This window comes from Etheostoma spectabile, chromosome 12 (assembly GCF_008692095.1).
Source record: "Etheostoma spectabile isolate EspeVRDwgs_2016 chromosome 12, UIUC_Espe_1.0, whole genome shotgun sequence".
Taxonomy (NCBI): Eukaryota; Metazoa; Chordata; class Actinopteri; order Perciformes; family Percidae; genus Etheostoma; species Etheostoma spectabile.
Genome location: NC_045744.1, coordinates 33,541,808 through 33,560,389, shown reverse-complemented (window position 1 = coordinate 33,560,389; position 18,582 = coordinate 33,541,808). Strand labels below are relative to the sequence as shown.

At 40.8% G+C, this 18,582-nt stretch overlaps 1 protein-coding gene and 1 long non-coding RNA gene across 2 annotated transcripts in view; one reads left to right on the top strand and one right to left on the bottom strand.

Annotated features, from left to right (window-relative positions):
* LOC116699076 (contactin-associated protein-like 4) overlaps positions 1-18,582 on the top strand; it is a 179,952-nt gene that overhangs the window by 53,760 nt on the left and 107,610 nt on the right. The window lies entirely within an intron of this gene.
* Positions 1,467-18,033, bottom strand: LOC116699077 (uncharacterized). The gene is made up of 3 exons (XR_004334358.1): positions 18,015-18,033; positions 14,047-14,054; positions 1,467-1,561 (listed from the first exon to the last, which is right to left on the bottom strand). It is a non-coding gene; the product is annotated as an uncharacterized LOC116699077 (long non-coding RNA).

Here is an 18,582-nt window from a genome sequence, read left to right as displayed (position 1 = left end):
AGACAATACAAAACATTTTTTAAAATGCCACTGCACAACAGTTTAACTTCTTTAGTTTTAAAGTACCTATATTATGAAAAAAAAAACTTTTCTGGGACTATCCATGCTGTTTTGAATGAGATCCGGTTTCTGAATGTCCTCTGCCTTCAGTCTCTGGGTGAGCTGGTCAGCATCTGCACGGCTTTCTACGACACTAGCCAAGACGAGGTGGCTAAAGGTGGCTAAGTCTCCCAGCTAATCCTGCCTTGTACTGACCATAGTTGGAGAATTATCTAGCTGATGGGATCTGACGTTGTTACTGATTATGTGCAGCTCCCAACAAAGATAGTATAGAAGTGTGATGTCTCTCTCTGAAGCTAAAACAGAGACCTAAACACACAGGGTGAAAACAGGATCTGCAGCAATGTGCAGTACAACAAAAATATGGTGTTTTTTGAAAATGAAACCATGTAAACCTATTCTGGTACAACCTCAAAATACAATTATGAACCTTAAAATGAGCATAATATGGGCGTTTCAAGAGTTTCTTTTTTTTTTAAATAAGAGTCTGGATGGTGAAACAAGAACACAAGAAAGAGAAGTCAGAAAAGACTTGATTATAGAGAACAATTTATTTGCTTTGATAACAGGTTGAATTATTGTAACTGTACTAAGTTAGGAAGGCATCTGCTAAATCTTGATTAGTTGATCTAAAGAGCCTCCTGTGTTCTTTTGACTTTCAGACACATGCACAAAAAAAAGACTTAAAAAAAAGACAAAACTGATTGTTTGCGCTGGAAAAATCACTTTCTACTTATTGTCCTAATTGACCTTGAAACTTTAGGACAGGAGTGTCAAACTCAATTCCACTAAGGGCCACGCTGGAAAATAAGGGCAAGACATGTAAAGGTTATTCACATGCTATTATTTCATTGTAAAAGTCAAGCATCTTTTATTGTATTATTGCTGTATTATTATATCTCATATAATCTTCTCACTTAAAGTTTAGTTGACATAAAGACCCCAAAAAGTCATCAACAAAAGAAAGAACAACAAAAACATTGAAGAAAAAAACGTCATCAAACGGGCCAAAAAACATTGAAAAAAGCTACAAAAACTACACTGTAACAAATTTAATGTAAAATTTATAGTAACTTACTGGCAACGATGGGCCAGCAAGTTACTGTGAATTCTTTTTACAGGAAAGGTACCGTACTTCCAGTTACAGTATTTTATGTATTCATTGTGAAATACAAAACAATTAAACACAACATAAGATAAAAAAGTAAAAATACAGTAGTTTACTTTGCTATTTACAGTACTATAGTGGCTATATTGGGATTTTTCTTTACAGTAATGCTTTGACTACTGTGATTGCAACTGTAATACTTGGACTAGGTTGTTATGTAAACTTTACAGCATTCTACTGTAAAAATCAGATACAGTAGTGTTACTGTGAAATCTAAAGTAATTAACTGTAGATTTCACAGGCAAGTCTATTGTGAACCTAAACTGACATGCGGGCCGGATCAAAATCTGCGAGGGGCCGGATTTGGCCTGCGGGCCTTGAGTTTGTCACATGCTTTAGGACAAGGGTTGGACTGGGGGTGGAAAGGGGACTGAGTACCTAGGGACCTTATGTAAGGAGGGCCCACAAAGATGCTAAAAGGAATAGCTGTGGATGTGGGGAGGGGCCCATAGAATTTAGTGCTACACCCAAGAGGGTAAGCGGGCGTCCATGAAGCGTAGCCCCCATTGCGCCATTTTAATGCTACTAAGCATTCACTTGTCGTTAGCATCCCATTGACTCCCATTCATTTTGGCGCCACTTTGACAGCGAATAACTTTACATGTGAAGCGTTTAAAAACTTAAGTTGTCCATTCTTTATTTCTAAAGAAACACGAAAATGTAATAAGGCTCCATTACCTTGTATTCTCACGTTATGGCTCCGTAGAAGATGTTTTTGTAAAAATAGGCTAACGATTGTGTCATAACCACGCGACTTGTTGTCGCATAGTCGACAAATCACTGTATTGTCAGGAGAAGCTTGCAGACAGTTTGTACTTACATCAGCTGTTTAGGTTTAATTGCTAATGTTAACTAGCATTTTAGTTAGCATTAATTAGCCTGAGCCTATGTCATCTCCTAACATATACCTACGCTCCCCGTCTCTGCTGATTGGAAATGATTGAGATTTCTCTTGGCACAGCTACCAGAAGACTTACAACTTTCAGACACGTTGCTCACGTCACATCTACGTCATCAAGTTTGGTTGGAGGCTGCACAGTAACTCAGCCATCACCGGGAAATTGCTTCTAATTGACTTCACTGGTCGCTGTCCAGAGCAATGGGATCTGTTGGTCCATTTCTTTAACTGTCTATGGATACAGACACCAAAAATATACATATGGAGATCACCACCTCCTGCCTGCATTCATGCACATGAAGACTTGTTTTTCTCCTGATAGATGTTAACTCGCTCTTCCTCAATCTTGCTCGACATGATCAGCTTTGTTGTTTCCTTTGTGTGCCACCGGGCCTTTGTGTTAGTGCAGCCAGTGGATACAGTCTTTATTGAGACAGCATTGTGAGTTAAATAGATTATGACTTGCTGAAAAGACAAACGCTTCAGCTGAAAAATCCACCAATTCCCTCTTTGAGGTTATTTTTTGCAACATTGTTTTATCACACACAGCTCAGCAGTGATAAATGGGTTTGTGTCGGGCGGCTTAAAGCATGCGTGCAAATACACCCATAGCCTCATTTTATACTTTGTGGTTTCTCTGGGAAGGTGGCACCCTCCACATTTTGTACACGCACATCATTGTTGCATCTGGGCCCAGAATTGTGTGAAAAGCTCTGGCAGGCAGCTGATTGCAGATGAATGTCTCTTTCACCAAGAACCCGCGGAATTAATTTCTCCCTATTTTTCCCTATATAGTTTTAAATTACCATTTTGTTCAATTTGTATCTTTATTTTCTTCCTCCAGTACATATACATATACATTTTTTTTTAAATTATCTATTTTTTTAACTTTCCCTTGATCTTCTTCTTCTTTGCTTTAAATTATCATCTTTGAAATTGTCTTTTGTTCTTCTGTATAGACTGGGCTCTGTTCCTCCGCAGTCCCATTTTTGTCCGTAAGAACTAATTTAGTCGGCTTTTTCTTCCTGCCAAATGTTAATAGCAGTCGGGCAGCAATGCCAATTATGCTGGAATAGAATTTAAAAGCAATTATTTTGCCCCAGTAATCACTTTGTAACTGAATTAGATTTAAAAGTGGAATTAAACATTAATTGTAATTGTTGTGGTTGTGCATGGATTGCCAACTAATCAAGTATTGATTTACATGTGTGCGTTCAGTGTGCACTTAATTGCAAAGTTCCAATTGTTGCAGTTGAAACATGAGTGGGAATGTGTTGTACTTTGTCTTCCGGAGACATCGGATGTTTCCCAGCGTCCTGCTGCACCGGGGCCCTTCAATGCTCTCTGTCTGTCTGACACTGTGTGTTATCAGCCTGCTGAAATTACCATCCAGGCTTTGCATTCTCATGCAAATGATGATGTTAGCTACCTGTCTTCCTGTTCACTTTCCTCCCTGTCGCTCCCTGTAATGGCTCACCTCTTCCTCTGTCTTTTCCATTCTGCTTGACTCTTCATTTTAACTAGTGTCTTTCGCTTTGTGTGTTCCAGTGTGCCCTCTGTACCTGTCAGGTGGAATATCGGTGCATTATTAATGACTCCTTTCTTCACTCTATCCATCCATCTGTTCCTTATAGTGAAGCTGCCGTCCAGAGCGGACTCGTGTCAAGCTTGGTTTCCCTTCAACAGTGAAGCGGAGGGAGAGCTGTGCAGCCTTATCCTGCTGCTCCAATAACGAGGGGGAGACAAATTGAGATGGTTTCAGGTGTCAGAGCGCTTACATGTGAAGTGGATCAGGGAGAGAGGAGTAAATCCATTTCAAGTTAGGTTACACTTAGTATTTTGTTTGTTTCTGGAAACAGAATTGGCCCTTCCCCCCAGGGACCCGCACATATAGGACAATTTAACTTTGCGATTATTTTTGATGGATTTGTATTAGAGTCAATTTTCAGACATATTTAGATTTGTGAAAAATAAACTTCCTATTGGAAACCATACTATCAATGGTGTTTGTTGTAAGGCAAGGCAGCTTTATCTGTATCGCACATTTCAGCAACAGAAAATATTATTCAAATAATAAAAAAAACATTGCAGTATAAGAAATGAAACATTAAAGAGCAGTTGGAAAACAACAAAAAACATAAAAGCAAAAAAAATAGCAGATTTTAGACCGCTAGTATGGGACAGTGTATACGCCGCTGCTCCACACACGTTATCGGGGGGCAATAACCATTTTGTGGAAACCCAAACTTTGTTGACCAATAAATTTGCTCTATACAGGCACAACCATATGTCTTTACCATCTCATCCATCCACCGCGGACCCCGCAGGATCATGGGACTTTGTACTCTGGTTACCCATCACCGAGAGTGGAAGTTCTTCTCTTTACAATATATTCGTCACTATAAGGCTTAGTTTAATCACAGCAAATATATTAGGGGGAGTTTTGAGCAACTCATTTCCTGTATTCTGATACACTTTTATGCACCACATTTATGGTGGAAATACCTTTATTTAGCCTATGTGAAGAAGAAAAACACAGATTAGAATTCAAAATATGTCAAAGTTATAATGGAAAGTAAGTTGTTGCTTGTGTCATTGGGCAGTTTTAAGTTGGTATATGGAAAGCCTGGAGCTTTCTTAGTGGGTATACTGCATATATCTTTGTATCATGTAGACTACACCACTGCATGCTATATATTGCCATCCCAACATCGATGGTACTTTTAAGAGAAAGATACATTCATAAATAAACTTTATTTTTATTTATTTTCTCATTTTCTCAGTAGATGTGTGTGGGTCTTTTCAGCGTAGGAAGTGAGTTCTGGTTTCACCTCTGCAACACTAGCTGGATTAGTTGTACATTATCATGCAACACCATGCTTTAACTATACACCCCGAAAGTAATCATGTTTAAATTCTTTCATTCAGTAATAGAAAGGGAGTTTCCATTTGCTAGTTTAAGTAAATTCAATTCAATTTTATTCCTAGTATCAAATTATAACAATAGTAGGTCTAGACCACACTCTATAATTTACAAAGCCCCAACAGTTCTGGTAATTGCCCCAAGATCAGGCATTTAGTGTGACAGTAGCGAGAAAAAACTCCCTTTTAGGAAGAAACCTTGGACAGACCCAGGCTCTTGGTAGGCGGTGTCTGATGGGGCCAGTTGGGGGGTGTGATGAACAGTGGCAATAATAGTCACAATAAAGATAGTAGACAGTGACTACAAATGATAGTCATAGTAGTTCATGTTATAGCAGGGCACTGCAGGGTGTTACAGGGTGTAGCGTGGCATAGCAGAGCATGGGCGGACGTAGCACAATGCTACATGCTACTTTAGCAAAGTGTCATGGCATCAATTATACAGTAATTTATGGGCTGTATTTATATAGTTTTTCTAGTCCAAACCACTACTCGCAGCGTATTAACATAGCACAGGAACCATCACCATTCATACATATTCACACACTGGCCGAGGCTGCCGTATCCTGCCTAACCCTAACCCTAACCCCCTAACCCTAACCCCTAACCCCCTAACCCTAACCCCCTAACCCATCACCATTCACACACATTCACACACTGGCCGAGGCTGCCGTATCCAAGGTACATTTTGTGTTTTAAGAATGAACAATTCTTCAAAACAAATGTCCTTTTGTGGTGTCATCCCATATCCAACCCCCCCTTTGTAGCCAATTAGTATATGCCTACACATACAGTATAAATGAGTTTAGAGGACTGAGTGAACTGTTGAAAAAGCTTGGACACCCAGACCACTGCATCAGGTTGCTAGGATTCATGGACCATGAGAGCTATGGCTCAATTAAACCTATAATAAAGCTGATTGTGGGGCAGGCAGTCAGTGAGTTAGGAGGGGTTCAGTGCCTTGCCCAAAGACCCATCCACATTGGACTGCAAGGCCAGGGGATCAAACCACCAACCTTTCAATTGTTTGGCAACCACTCAACCACCTGAGCCAAAGCCATCTCTGTTACATATGACATTATATTTGGTAAGATCCAACACAACAGTAGCCTGTGTGACTAAGTTTACATTCCGTTTCACTTCATAGGCAAGAAATGGGAACTTTATGTTGCACCTGACAACTGTCTCACTGCTCCCCGATTAGGTAAAGCCAGTCACAAAGGAGAGTTTATTGTTCTTATTGGCTGGCAGAGCAGTGATGTCACGCTCCTGACCGTCATTAACTGTACCACCGTGTAGCTGGTGAGAGTCCTGGCAGACACACAAGTGGGGACACTTCTTTGATTTAAAGTGGCAGCCGTGACAGAAAAAGTTCAGACCATTAGCCATCACTTCACTTTCTCTTTCGCTTTTCTTCGCCAGTTTAATCTGCGTGAGTAAAGGTCAAAGTGTCTGCTCTTTTTTTCTGTTCTCCTGTCACTGGACACGTCTGTTAGTCAAGTGCTCATTAGCTTTGCCATTTAGCTCTTTAAAGATCAGGCTCCAACAGCCGACGGGCCAGCACCGATTCTTTTTTACTGCTAAGCTTCCCTCCTCTGCCTGCCAGCACACATTATTCCGAGCCAGGGAATACAGACACTGTTTATTTTACAATCCCGCTGGCCACACTCAAAGTGGGCAGAAACTAGTAGACCTTCAACACATAAACTACAATCTGAGATGGATTTAACCATTATTAACCCTCATGTTTTCCTCGGGTCAAATTGACCTGTTTTCATATATCAATGTTCTTTTTAATTACCCAAAATAACATGATTGATTCCACACAACGCTCCTTGGCAAGTACAAATCTCTACTTTCATTAATTCTGGGGTGTCTTATTCAATTTTATAGCATTTGGAGAAACAATTGAAGTGTTTTTGAAATAGTATTGAGTAAAAGTTGACATATTCCAGTCTGTGATAATCCATCAACCTCCATTCCTTAAATTTTAGTCTAAATAATTCCTAATTTCTGCTTTTCTAACTCAAACATTAGGTATAATTTCCTAAAAAATGAGGTTTATTGACCATAAATTCCAAAAATAACCGTAAAACTAAAGTTAATAGGTTAGCGTTGCATAGTGTTAAATCATGACAAGAGTTATCTCAAGACATTTTACAGATAAAGTAGGTCTAGACCACACTCTTTAATTTACAACGACCCAACAATTCTGGTAATTCCGAGAATTTGGTACCTCCCTAATCCATGGAAACATGCTGGGCCAAAAACAGAGCTGACCTTTTGCTACCACTACTGTAGATTCCAGTACATACAGTAAGATGTAGTGGACCAAATACCCCACCCTGAAATGTAAACCTGTCCCCCTGGATTTGTATCCATAGCACAGTATTTGCTTTTTTTTGTCACTTTGTCTTTCTTGGAGAAAAAACACAGGAGCAAATGTTGTAGACCTGAACCAGTGGTTTTGCGGTTTCATGTTCCAATTCAATTACATTTTTTAGTTATAGGATCAATTCATAAGAAGAGTTATCTCAAGACACTTTAAAGATAGAGTAGGTCTAGACCACACTGTAATTTTCAAAGCCCCAACAATTCTTGTAATTTCAATGGCGAGGAAAAAACCCCTCTTAGGAAGAAACTCATCCAGACCCCGGCTCTTGGTAGGCGGTGTCTGACGGTGCCGGTTGGGGGTGTGATGCACAGTGGCAATAACAGTCACAATAAAGATAATAGTTCCAAAAAAGGACAATTGCGTCTGTAACGGTCCCAGTTGTTGGAATGAAAGATATTTCATTGTCTGCCGACACATTCTCACTCCAAGCTTGTCAAAAAGGGACACTTGTTCAGGTGCCTTTTGGTGTTTGTTATTGACGCAATAAGTCTTCTTTATCATCTAGCCCATTGGGGTATTTTTTAGTGCTTGAGTTTTATTTGTTTATCAAGCACATTGAGTTCAGAGTCCAGTTTAATGACGTCAATATGCAGCAATTGGTTATTTTGTCCGGGGAAGACCCAGGACTAGGTGGAGAGATTATATCTCCAACCTGGCCTGGGAACGCCTTGGAATCCCCCAGTCAGAGCTGGTTGATGTGGCTCAGGAAAGGGAAGTCTGGGGTCCCCTGCTGGAGCTGCTGCCCCCGCAACCCGATACCGGATAAGCGGAGGAAGATGGATGGATGGATGGATGGATGGATGGATGGTTATTTTGTTGGCCTCTATCCGACTCAGGTTGTTCAGCTCTTTTGCTTCTGAACATGAATCAGTTGGGATAAGTATGGGCACCTCCAAGCCCAAGACCCTATTGTACTCGCTAAAAGATGGTAAGTTGCCCCTTTCAGGTTGCAAGTGATTGGCAACCCACACATAATTAAGAGTTAAATTGTCTTTGTGGACTAAAGTCTGATTTATGGTTCCGCCAAGGCTCCACGCCGAGCTTTCTCCATAGCCTATGTAAGTGGCCTTATGTTTACATGAGTGCGATGGTGTATGAGTCAACCTCTTTAAGATAATAGCAGGGCCCGCATGTGTGTGGTAGAGCGAGTGAGAGAGACAGTTAGGTAAGGGTACTTTATTGTCACATACACATGCATGTAGAGAAATTCATTCTCTGCATTTAACCCATCCCTCAAGGGAGGGGTGGGCAGCCAATCACAGAGGCCGGGGACCAACTCCAGATCTGAGCCTTGATCAAGGGCACTGACTGGAGAAACTAGTACATGTTTCTGATGGTGGGGGATAACCAGAGGTGGGTAGAGTAGCCAAAACTTTTACTCAAGTAAAAGTACTGTTACTTCAGAATAATATGACTCAAGTAAAAGTAAAAGTAGTCATCCAAATAATTACTTGAGTAAGAGTAAAAAAGTGCTTGATGAAAAAACTACTCAAGTAGTGAGTAACTGTTGAGTAACGTCTGATTTATTTCTTAACACAAGCATCAATCAGACAGACACAAATACAAAATAATCATATTTAGGCGAACTATTGTTCATCCAATCAATAAAATAAATTAAAATTAATTTATTAATTACAAAATAGCTTAAGTGAGAGACTTGTCACATTAAATTTGGATGGATACTGCATGTGCAAAACATACTGTATGTAACCTAAAAGACAAAGATCCACCTATCCACAGCAGAAACTAAAACTACTGCTACGTCTCCTCAGGTTAGATGTTGAGTTGTTGAATGCTCCTAGTCCGTTTGTTTTGGTCGACACAGAAGACGCCGTTTAAAGTAGCTGCTGTTTTGCACTATTCTTAAGGTAACCATGCTTTCACTATGAGGCCAGGGGGTTCCTCCACGTCTGTGTTGCCTTGGCGACATTCTTTGTTTTGCTACGACTGTAAGCTAACACGTCCCGCACATAGATATATACAGTCTATGGTTCCGCCGCTGAGAACGAGTATGGTCACGTGACTGCACGACGCCGTTTGATTGGTGGAACACAGTCACGTGGTAGAGCCTTAAGCGGAAGACTCTCTCTGTCAAAATAAAACATTAAAAGGAGACGTACGCTGGGGTAAAAACAATGACGCGTAGAATACCAAAGAGGTAAAAAGAAAAGTAACGAGCTCCTTGTAGCCTAATGTAGCGGAGTAAGAGTACAGTTTCTTCTTCACTAATCTACTCAAGTACAAGTAAAAGTATAGTGATTTAAAACTACTCCTAGAAGTACAATCTTTTCAAAAACTTACTCGTAAATGTAACTCGTTACTACCCACCTCTGGGGATAACCGGAATACCCAGGGGAAACCCACGCAAACATGGCGAGAACATAGAAACTCCACACAGAAAGGCCCGGAATCAGCTGGATTCTAACCCTGAACCTTCTTGCTGTGAGGCCACAGTGATAACCATTGGGTCACCATGCTACAAGCTATTTGCAGTTATTAGCTAGTGAGTGCCAACTCTAGAGTCATAGTGAGAAAAAGAAAGTGTCTCCCCTGTGCTTTCTGAACAAGGCGGGAAATCTGTAGCAGGAAAAGTTAAGTTCTCCTTAATTTCATGTTGTCTACGGAGAAGGAGAACCAGGAAATGAGTCGGGGGAAATGCAACGCTATGGCCAAAAGGCGTGCGTTGCTGCAATGTGTAGTTACATTTTTCGAGAGGTGACTGTAAGGCTACGCCATAGGGTGCATGCCTCCACGTACCTATGTACATACACACAGATTAACAGGCAGTTTTGTGCAGCATCAATACAGCCAGTCTGTAATGTTCCATCACAATGTAGAATAGCCAACCATCATGGTGGAGCCACCCAGAATAGGGGCAGTTATACTTGGTATATAAAACTACTTAGAACTTACAACAATAACTAGCCATTATTTAATCTAGGTTTATAACTACAATGGCCTGTAATCGCTGGTATATGACGTTATCTTAGTTGAAACTAATTTTCATAACATGAACATACACACTGACTGACAATCTTTTACTTGCACTACATTATTTGAAATGTATATACAAATGTGTGTGTTTTGGCATTTTTATGCTAGGATTGTTGTACGTGAACCCCAGGAAGAGTAGCTGCTGCATGTAATAAATGAATAAAGTAATAAAGCTTGAAAGTAATAACTAAAATGGGTTGTATACTCCAAAAACACCTCTTGGTGGTCCCTGTTGTTTGGTTGGTCCCACATGATGTGAGCTGTTTGGCCAGCTGCTGGACCACACACATGAAACAGAAATGTCTTACAGCCGGTTCCTTTGTGATGGATTTGGGGAGCAGAAAGGCTTTCTAGTCCTACGGGCATCACATTGCCCTCAGCCCCTTTACCAAAATGGAACAGCTCAGTACTGTCCCCTGGAGGCTTGGGATAAATGTTTGTGTCTTTGTTCCAAAACGGCTTCATGATGCTGCAACAAAAAGCCGACACCAGCATTGTGACATGAGGACAAGAGACATTTACACTGTCTGTTCCTTTAATGTGTGTAGTCTCTCCTCTCACTCTTTCCCCGTGTTATTGCTGTGTATGCAGTGCTGTGTGTGTGTGTGTGTGTGTGTGTGTGTGTGTGTGTGTGTGTGTGTGTGTGTGTGTGTGTGTGTGTGTCATCGCTCGGTGGGACGCTGGTCAGCAGCCTCCTTCAGAATTGTCCATCTGGCGTTTGAGCTCCGAGGCGTGACTCTGGCCTGACAAAGCACTTCTTCAATGCTCACACAAACACACACACACACACACTCACAAACATGCGCGCACACACACATTCTGTCTTCTTCCAAAACACAGACAAATTGCATGACAATGAGCTTGTATACAGCCACTCAAAACGATCACAGCCTTTATTGAAAGTGTATTGGGATAAGACACTTTGTTTCTAGCATGATGTGCAACTAGGCAGTACTTTACCTTATATGTGCTAAAAGCCTATTGAAAAAACAAAAAAAGATACGTACATCTGTCTTCTTTTTTTAAACCTGTTAACCTAGAATACAACCGATCAATACGTTGCAACACTGCTCTTTATTAGTGATACCCAATATGGGAAAGGAGGCAGACCTGCAGGGGTACTGTAAAACTAATCAATGCTTGGCACCACAATCTCCTATTGATGATATTCTATACAGCCAAGGATCCAGACTTGCAATCAAACCGTGCAACTAATCAATAGCTCACGCAGACGCCTCTTAGTTGTATGCTATATTTGGGAATGGACCCTAATGGTCTGGTATTTTGTGCTACAAATCAATGCATGGCAACGCAACCTCTTATTTGCGATGTGTTGTGGTTGGTCATGTAATACACAAAAATGTGTGGAGTGAACGTGTATGTCAGGAACTAAATCCGGTAAAACATCTCAGCAGTGAGGTCAAAGGAGATGTGTAAGCGTAAGATCTCATGTCAGGACATTTGAGAATGCAAAATAAAGTCTACTTTATTAATCCCACAAGGGGAAATTACAATTTACACTCTGTTGTTGTTACACACATTACATACAGGCCTGAATTACGCACACATGCTCAGTACCTATACATGCACTGATGGAGAGTTGTCAGAATGAATGATGAAAATTGATTCCTAACATCAAAAAACACTACATGCCTTCTTGGCCTAACTCTGTCCTCTCACCAACTAATAGATGGATTGCCATTCACGCAAATACGTTGGTGATCAGAGTCAGATTGTGGTTAATTTCTTGTGTGCTTACATGTAAGGAAAATGAAGAAAAAAAACTGTTCTTCAGGGATTTGCAAGGCAAGGCAAGGCAAGGCAGCTTTATTTGTATAGCACATTTCAGCAACAAGGCAATTCAAAGTGCTTTACACAAAATCAGTTGAACAGATAAAACACAAGTAAAAACAGTTAAAAATCACAAGCATTAAAAACCGGTAAAACACATGAATAGACAGTTAAAAACAAAGAGAAACATAAAACACAAGAATAAAATTTACAGTGCAGCATAAGAAATTTAAAGAAATGATTAGTCATTTAAAGAAAGGCAGCATCAAATAGAAAGGTCTTCAGCCTTGATTTAAAAGAACTGAGAGTAGCAGCGGATCTACAGGTTTCTGGGAGTTTATTCCAGATATGAGGAGCATAGAAACTGAAAGCTGCTTCACCCTGTTTAGTTCTGACTCTGGGGACAGAAAGCAGACCTGTCCCAGATGACCTGAGAGGTCTGGGTGGTTCATAGTGTAGTAGCAGATCAGCAATATATTTTGGACCTAAACCGTTAAGTGATTTATAAACTAGCAAGAGTACTTTGAAATCAATTCTTTGAGACACAGGAAGCCAGTGTAAAGACTTCAGAACTGGAGTGATGTGATCCAGTCTCTTGGTCTTAGTGAGGACTCGAGCAGCAGCGTTCTGAATCAGCTGCAGCTGTCTGATTGATTTTTTAGGGAGACCTGTAAAGACCCCGTTACAGTAGTCAAGTCTACTGAAGATAAAGGCATGGACAAGTTTTTCCAAATCCTGTTGACACATAAGTCCTTTAACCCTTGATATATTCTTAAGGTGATAGTAGGCTGACTTTGTAATTGTCTTAATGTGGCTGTTAAAGTTCAGGTCTGAGTCCATGACTACACCAAGATTTCTGGCTTTGTCTGTTGTTTTTAACATTGTTGTTTGAAGCTGAGCGCAGACTTTTAATCGTTCCTCTCTTGCTCCAAAAACAACCACCTCAGTTTTTCCTTCATTTAATTTCAGAAAGTTCTGGCACATCCAGCCGTTAATTTGTTCGATGCACTTAGTCAGTTTTTGTATTGGACTATAGTCCCCTGGCGATAAGGTTATGTAAATTTGTGTGTCGTCCGCATAACTATGGTAACTTATTTTGTTTTTCTCCATAATCTGAGCCAGTGGAAGCATGTAGATGTTAAACAGAAGAGGCCCCAGAATGGAGCCTTGCGGAACTCCGCACGTCATATTTGTACGCTCAGATGCATAATTACCTATAGACACAAAGTAATCCCTATTCTTTAGGTAGGATTCAAACCAGTTTAGTACTGAGCCAGAAAGGCCAACGCAGTTTTCCAATCGGTCTAGTAGTATATCGTGGTCGACCGTGTCAAATGCAGCACTGAGATCAAGTAATACTAAGATTGAAATTTTGCCATTATCTGTGTTAAGGTGGATGTCATTAAAGACTTTGACAAGAGCCGTTTCAGTGCTGTGGTGTGGTCGGAAACCCGACTGAAAGGTATCAAAACTGTTGCTTAGTGACAAGAAATGGTTGAGTTGTTGAAAGACTACTTTTTCAATGATTTTACTTAAAAACGGAAGGTTTGATATTGGCCTATAGTTGCTCATTAGTGACTTGTCTAGGTTGTTCTTTTTTAAGAGTGGCTTGATTACTGCAGTTTTCAGGGCCTGTGGAAAGATACCTGAAAGAAGAGATGTGTTCACAATCTGTAGAAGATCAGAAGTCAAACAATTGGAAACATTTTTGAAAAGTCCCGTTGGTAGAACATCAAGGCAACAGGTCGAGGTTTTCAGATGTGAATAATGTCCTCCAGTTTGTATGGTTGATCGTGTGAAATTCTGTCATATTGGAACTATTTTTGCTTGAACACTGTGACAGCACATATCCTGGACTTGATATGGAGGCACTGACTGTTTGTCTAATCTTTTGAATTTTGTCTTTGAAGAAGGAGGCAAAGTCATTGCAGGCCTTGGTAGATAAAAGTTCAGATGCTACTGGTACTGGAGGGTTTGTTAACCTATCAACAGTAGCAAACAAAGCACGGGAATTATTATTGTTTCTAGAGATAATATCAGAGAAAAAGGACCTTCTTGCATTCCTCAGTTCCAAATTATAAATGCGAAGTCTCTCTTTATAGGAGTTATAATGGACCAGGAGATTTGTTTTTCGCCACCTTCGTTCAGCTTTCCTACACTCTCTTTTTTCTGTTCTCACCAGTAGGACATTTCTCCATGGAGATCTTTTCTTACCAGATACAACTTTGACCTTAGTGGGAGCAATGGCATCAATAACATTTGTGATTTTACAGTTGAAATTATCTACAAGCTCACTGACTGATAGCCCAGAGAGGGCTGGTGTGGAGGAGAAAAGCTGTATAAATGTGTCACTGGTGTTTCAGTGATATACCGTTTTCTGATTATCTTTGTTTGGACACTTTGGGCACAGAGATAGTGCCGTTAAAGAAAACACAGGAATGATCTGAGAGAGCAACGTCAGTCACCACAACCTTGGAAATGTTCAGACCTTTGGAGACAATCAAGTCCAGAGTGTGCCCCTTATTGTGGGTGGGCTCCGTCACATGCTGAGTCAGTCCATAGTTCTCAAAAACACAACACAGCTCTTTTGTCCCCTGTCCTGGGGGCTGTCAACATGAATGTTAAAATCACCCGCAATGATTACACAATCAAAGTTAATGCAGATAATAGACAGCAGTTCAGTGAAGTCATCAATGAAGGTTGCACAATATTTAGGTGGCCTGTAGATATTTAGAAACATCGCTTGAGGGGAAGATCTTAATTGAAGAGCAACATATTCAAAAGAAACAAAATTTCCATAACATATTTGCGTACAGTGGAATGAGTCATTAAACAAAATGGCGACTCCACCTCCTTTCTTATTCACTCTATTCTCACTCATAAAACTGAAGTTAGGGGAGCTGACTCGATGAGAACAGCAGCGCTGTTATTATGGTCTAACCAGGTTTCAGTTAAAAACATAAAATCTAGATTGTGCTTAGTAATAAAATCATTGATTAAAATGATTTTCCTGCCAAAGACCTGACGTTTAGTAAGGCTAGTGTTAGTGTGTTTTCATTTTTGGGACAGGCTGTAGCTGACGAGGAATGGATGCCAAATTTGCTAAGTTTGCAGTTAAGTGCTTATTCACCATTCTTTCCTATTACCTATCACAACAGAAATTGAGGAAGAATTGAATCCACAGGGCCCGGGCTTGTCTTGAAAAGAGTCATTAGTATTACTAGTCCTGCAGCCAAGCCCGGCACATATCAGATAGTGCTTGCCAGATTTTGCACACAAGCGTCCTTATCAGTCTGGGGGAAGGAGTTTTCTGACATCCTGGTAGTGGTGCTTGGCGTTTACTTTTGCCCGGGGTTGAGCCATGGGGGTAGGAAGGGGTGCATAATTGATGGGGGAAATAAGGGAAAGGGTGTGTGGAGACATCAGTAGAGACAGCGATGAATCCTCAGAAGGTTCGGGGTTGGGAAGGTTTGAGGGGTGCTGGACGGGTGAAGAGGGGAGTGGAGGTTTCGTGTCTCTGCTCTCTGGTCTCCCATGGTCAAATCTTTGCACAGGCGGGGGCTGTGCTGGATCACTGCCGCACTTTGTTGTGTCTTCCTTTGTTTTGTGACCTTGGCAGAGGGAGCAGATGTGTAGCGCAGAAAGTAAAGCAGATTAGAGGTGAACAGCTTTACTCCTGGCTTGTTAAGGGAAAGTCTATCTGCTTTAAAAAGATGTCTGCGCTCCCAGAAAATGTTTAAATTGTCAATGAACTTCAGAGAGTGGACGGTACATTCAGTTGAAAGCCATTTGTTTAGTCCCAACAGTCGGCTGAATCTCTCATCTCCTCTTCTGACTGACGGTATAGGACCACTGATAAACACATTTGCGCTTAGGGGGGTGACTGTGTCAAGCAGTTCCCTAAAGTCCAGTTTCAGCAATTCAGACTGTTGCTTTACAACATCATTTGACCCTATATGCAGAAAAATGTTCTTCACAGTTGGGTGTGCTGCCACGATATCTGGGATTTTTTGGGTCAAGTCAGACACCATGTCTTTGGGAAAACATAGTATTTTGGTGTTTTTACTGTTTTTTAAATCTTTTACAGCAGAGTCACCCACAATCAGGGTTTGAGGCCCAGTTGTTAGCTTTTTACTTTTTGAATTGCTCTCAGTCCTTACCCTGCTGTGTGGTGATGAGACGCAGTCCCGGTCATCAGATGACTGTCCAGCGTCTTGCAGCAGAGGAGCAAATCTGTTATCCAGTTGCACACCAGGTTGTTGGGGGGGCATTTTGTTGCTTATTTTCCCTTTGCAGCTGTCCACGGCTGTGTCCTACTAGGTACAGGGGTTGAAGAGGCGCTCTGCCCAGATGATAATGCAGGCCAGCCGGTCATATCACAAACCTCAGGGCGCTGTGCCCGGCCCGTTAGTCGTCCTCCCATTTCCAGGAAAATGATTTACTCTTAGGCTTCGCACCAGACAAGTTCCAGGGAGGACCGCCACTTGTTGATTTATTACCAGTTCCACCCTCCTGTTTCTTTGTAGTCTTGTTGGTGCTAATTAGCCGTGTGTTAGCATACTTCTGTCCATTGTTATGGGTCCATGGTAAAGTGGTGTCATTTCCACAAGATCCGTTAACTTCCACGTTCACTTCTAGAAGGTGAACCTTGGTTTCCAGAAGTGCAATCTTCTGAAGGAGTTTGTAGTAGTCTTCTACGGAGAAAGGAGGCATCTTGCTGCTAATTAGCTTTAGCTACAATCACTGTAGGACAGGCTTGAGCTATTGGTAGGCCACGCTCACGCAGAAAAATTTTTAAATATGGCAATAGCCTACTATGTCTACAAAAAATGTATAGTCCAGTGTTTTTGAAGTGTCCAAGAGCCGCTGCTCATAGTTTCTCAGAGGAAAAGCACGATTATCAGCAAAAATATGCAAGCAGAAGCAGGAGCAAGCAGCAAAGCGTCTGCACTGTAAGAAGCAGGAAGCAGTGCAACATGAGACCCCAATCATATAAACAAATATGTAGACTAAAAATATATAAAAGCAGGGGAAAAACAATTACATCTCAAACAGCTATAACAGGCGATGGCACAGTGCTGTATGTTAAAACCGTTAGCACAGCATTCTTGGATGGTTCTGGTTTATTGGCAGTTCTTTAAACCAATCACAATTGTCTGGGGAGACGCTAAATCTTGGACACAATGACCGTGCCTCAGGTAACCATAATCCTCATTTCCTCAGTTTAGAATGGCAACACAAAGAAAGAGGAAGGGGACGGACATCTGGCCGAAAATACCAGTACCCGACACAAACTGTTGTTGATTTAGACTGGGAGACTAGGGATTTTAGACTAGGGGACTAGGGATTTTAGACTAGGAGACTAGGGATTGTAGACTAGGAGACTAGGGATTGTAGACTAGGAGACCTGTTACCCTGTTAACCTCAAACATTTTCTTTGTCCTGTACTTTGGTTAATGACCCTTTAGCTGTGAATCTAATGACTTTAGCCTCAGATGTACTTTGTGTTTAGTGCTAATTAGCTCACGTTAGCATGCTAACCACTCTAACATGAGACAGTGAACATGATAAACCTTATACCTACTTGGTTGCCTTGCAACCTTGATTCCTACTGCGATACATCAACCAAAGTGCCCCTAAGCAAGACACTGCTTCAGAGGCGTGCAACCTCTGACATATACAGCAATTGTAAGTCGCTTTGGATAAAAGTGTCATATAATGTAATGTAAGATGAGCATTGTCATGGATGTTAGCATGTGGCTTGAAGTATTGCTGCGTCTAAGGACAGCCTCACAGAGTCAGAGTTACTGTGTAGTCTTGTTCCTCTAAGCAATTTGTGTGCTTTATGAAGTCATCAAAATCAAAGTTAAAGTCAAAGTCTGCTTTATTGTCAATTTCTTCACATGTCAAAACATACAAAGAGATCAAAATTACGTTTCCCTCTATCCCATGGTGGAGACAAGACGTATTTAACCAATTAGGTCCACAGACAAACATAACATTCAAGTAAACAATATAAAAAGTAAAAATAAGAAGACATATACAATGAGGAAAATAAGAGCAGCAAAATTTGAGTTAAACATGTGCAATTATGCATATATAAATATATATGTCATATATACAAGCTTATTAAACTGCAAAAAGTAGGCCTTATTGTTCTTTTTATTTTCCTTATTTTAAACTGTTCTAAAACCATTATGATGTATCATTTTTGTCTTATTCATACAGATTTTCTGCTTTGGTAGCAACACATTTCCGTGTGAAATCCTTTATTATATAAAGTTAGATTGCAGGTTACAGGTAATGTGCAATATAATGGTGCACTTGTGTGCTGAGAAAGTGAGCGGAGTCTGT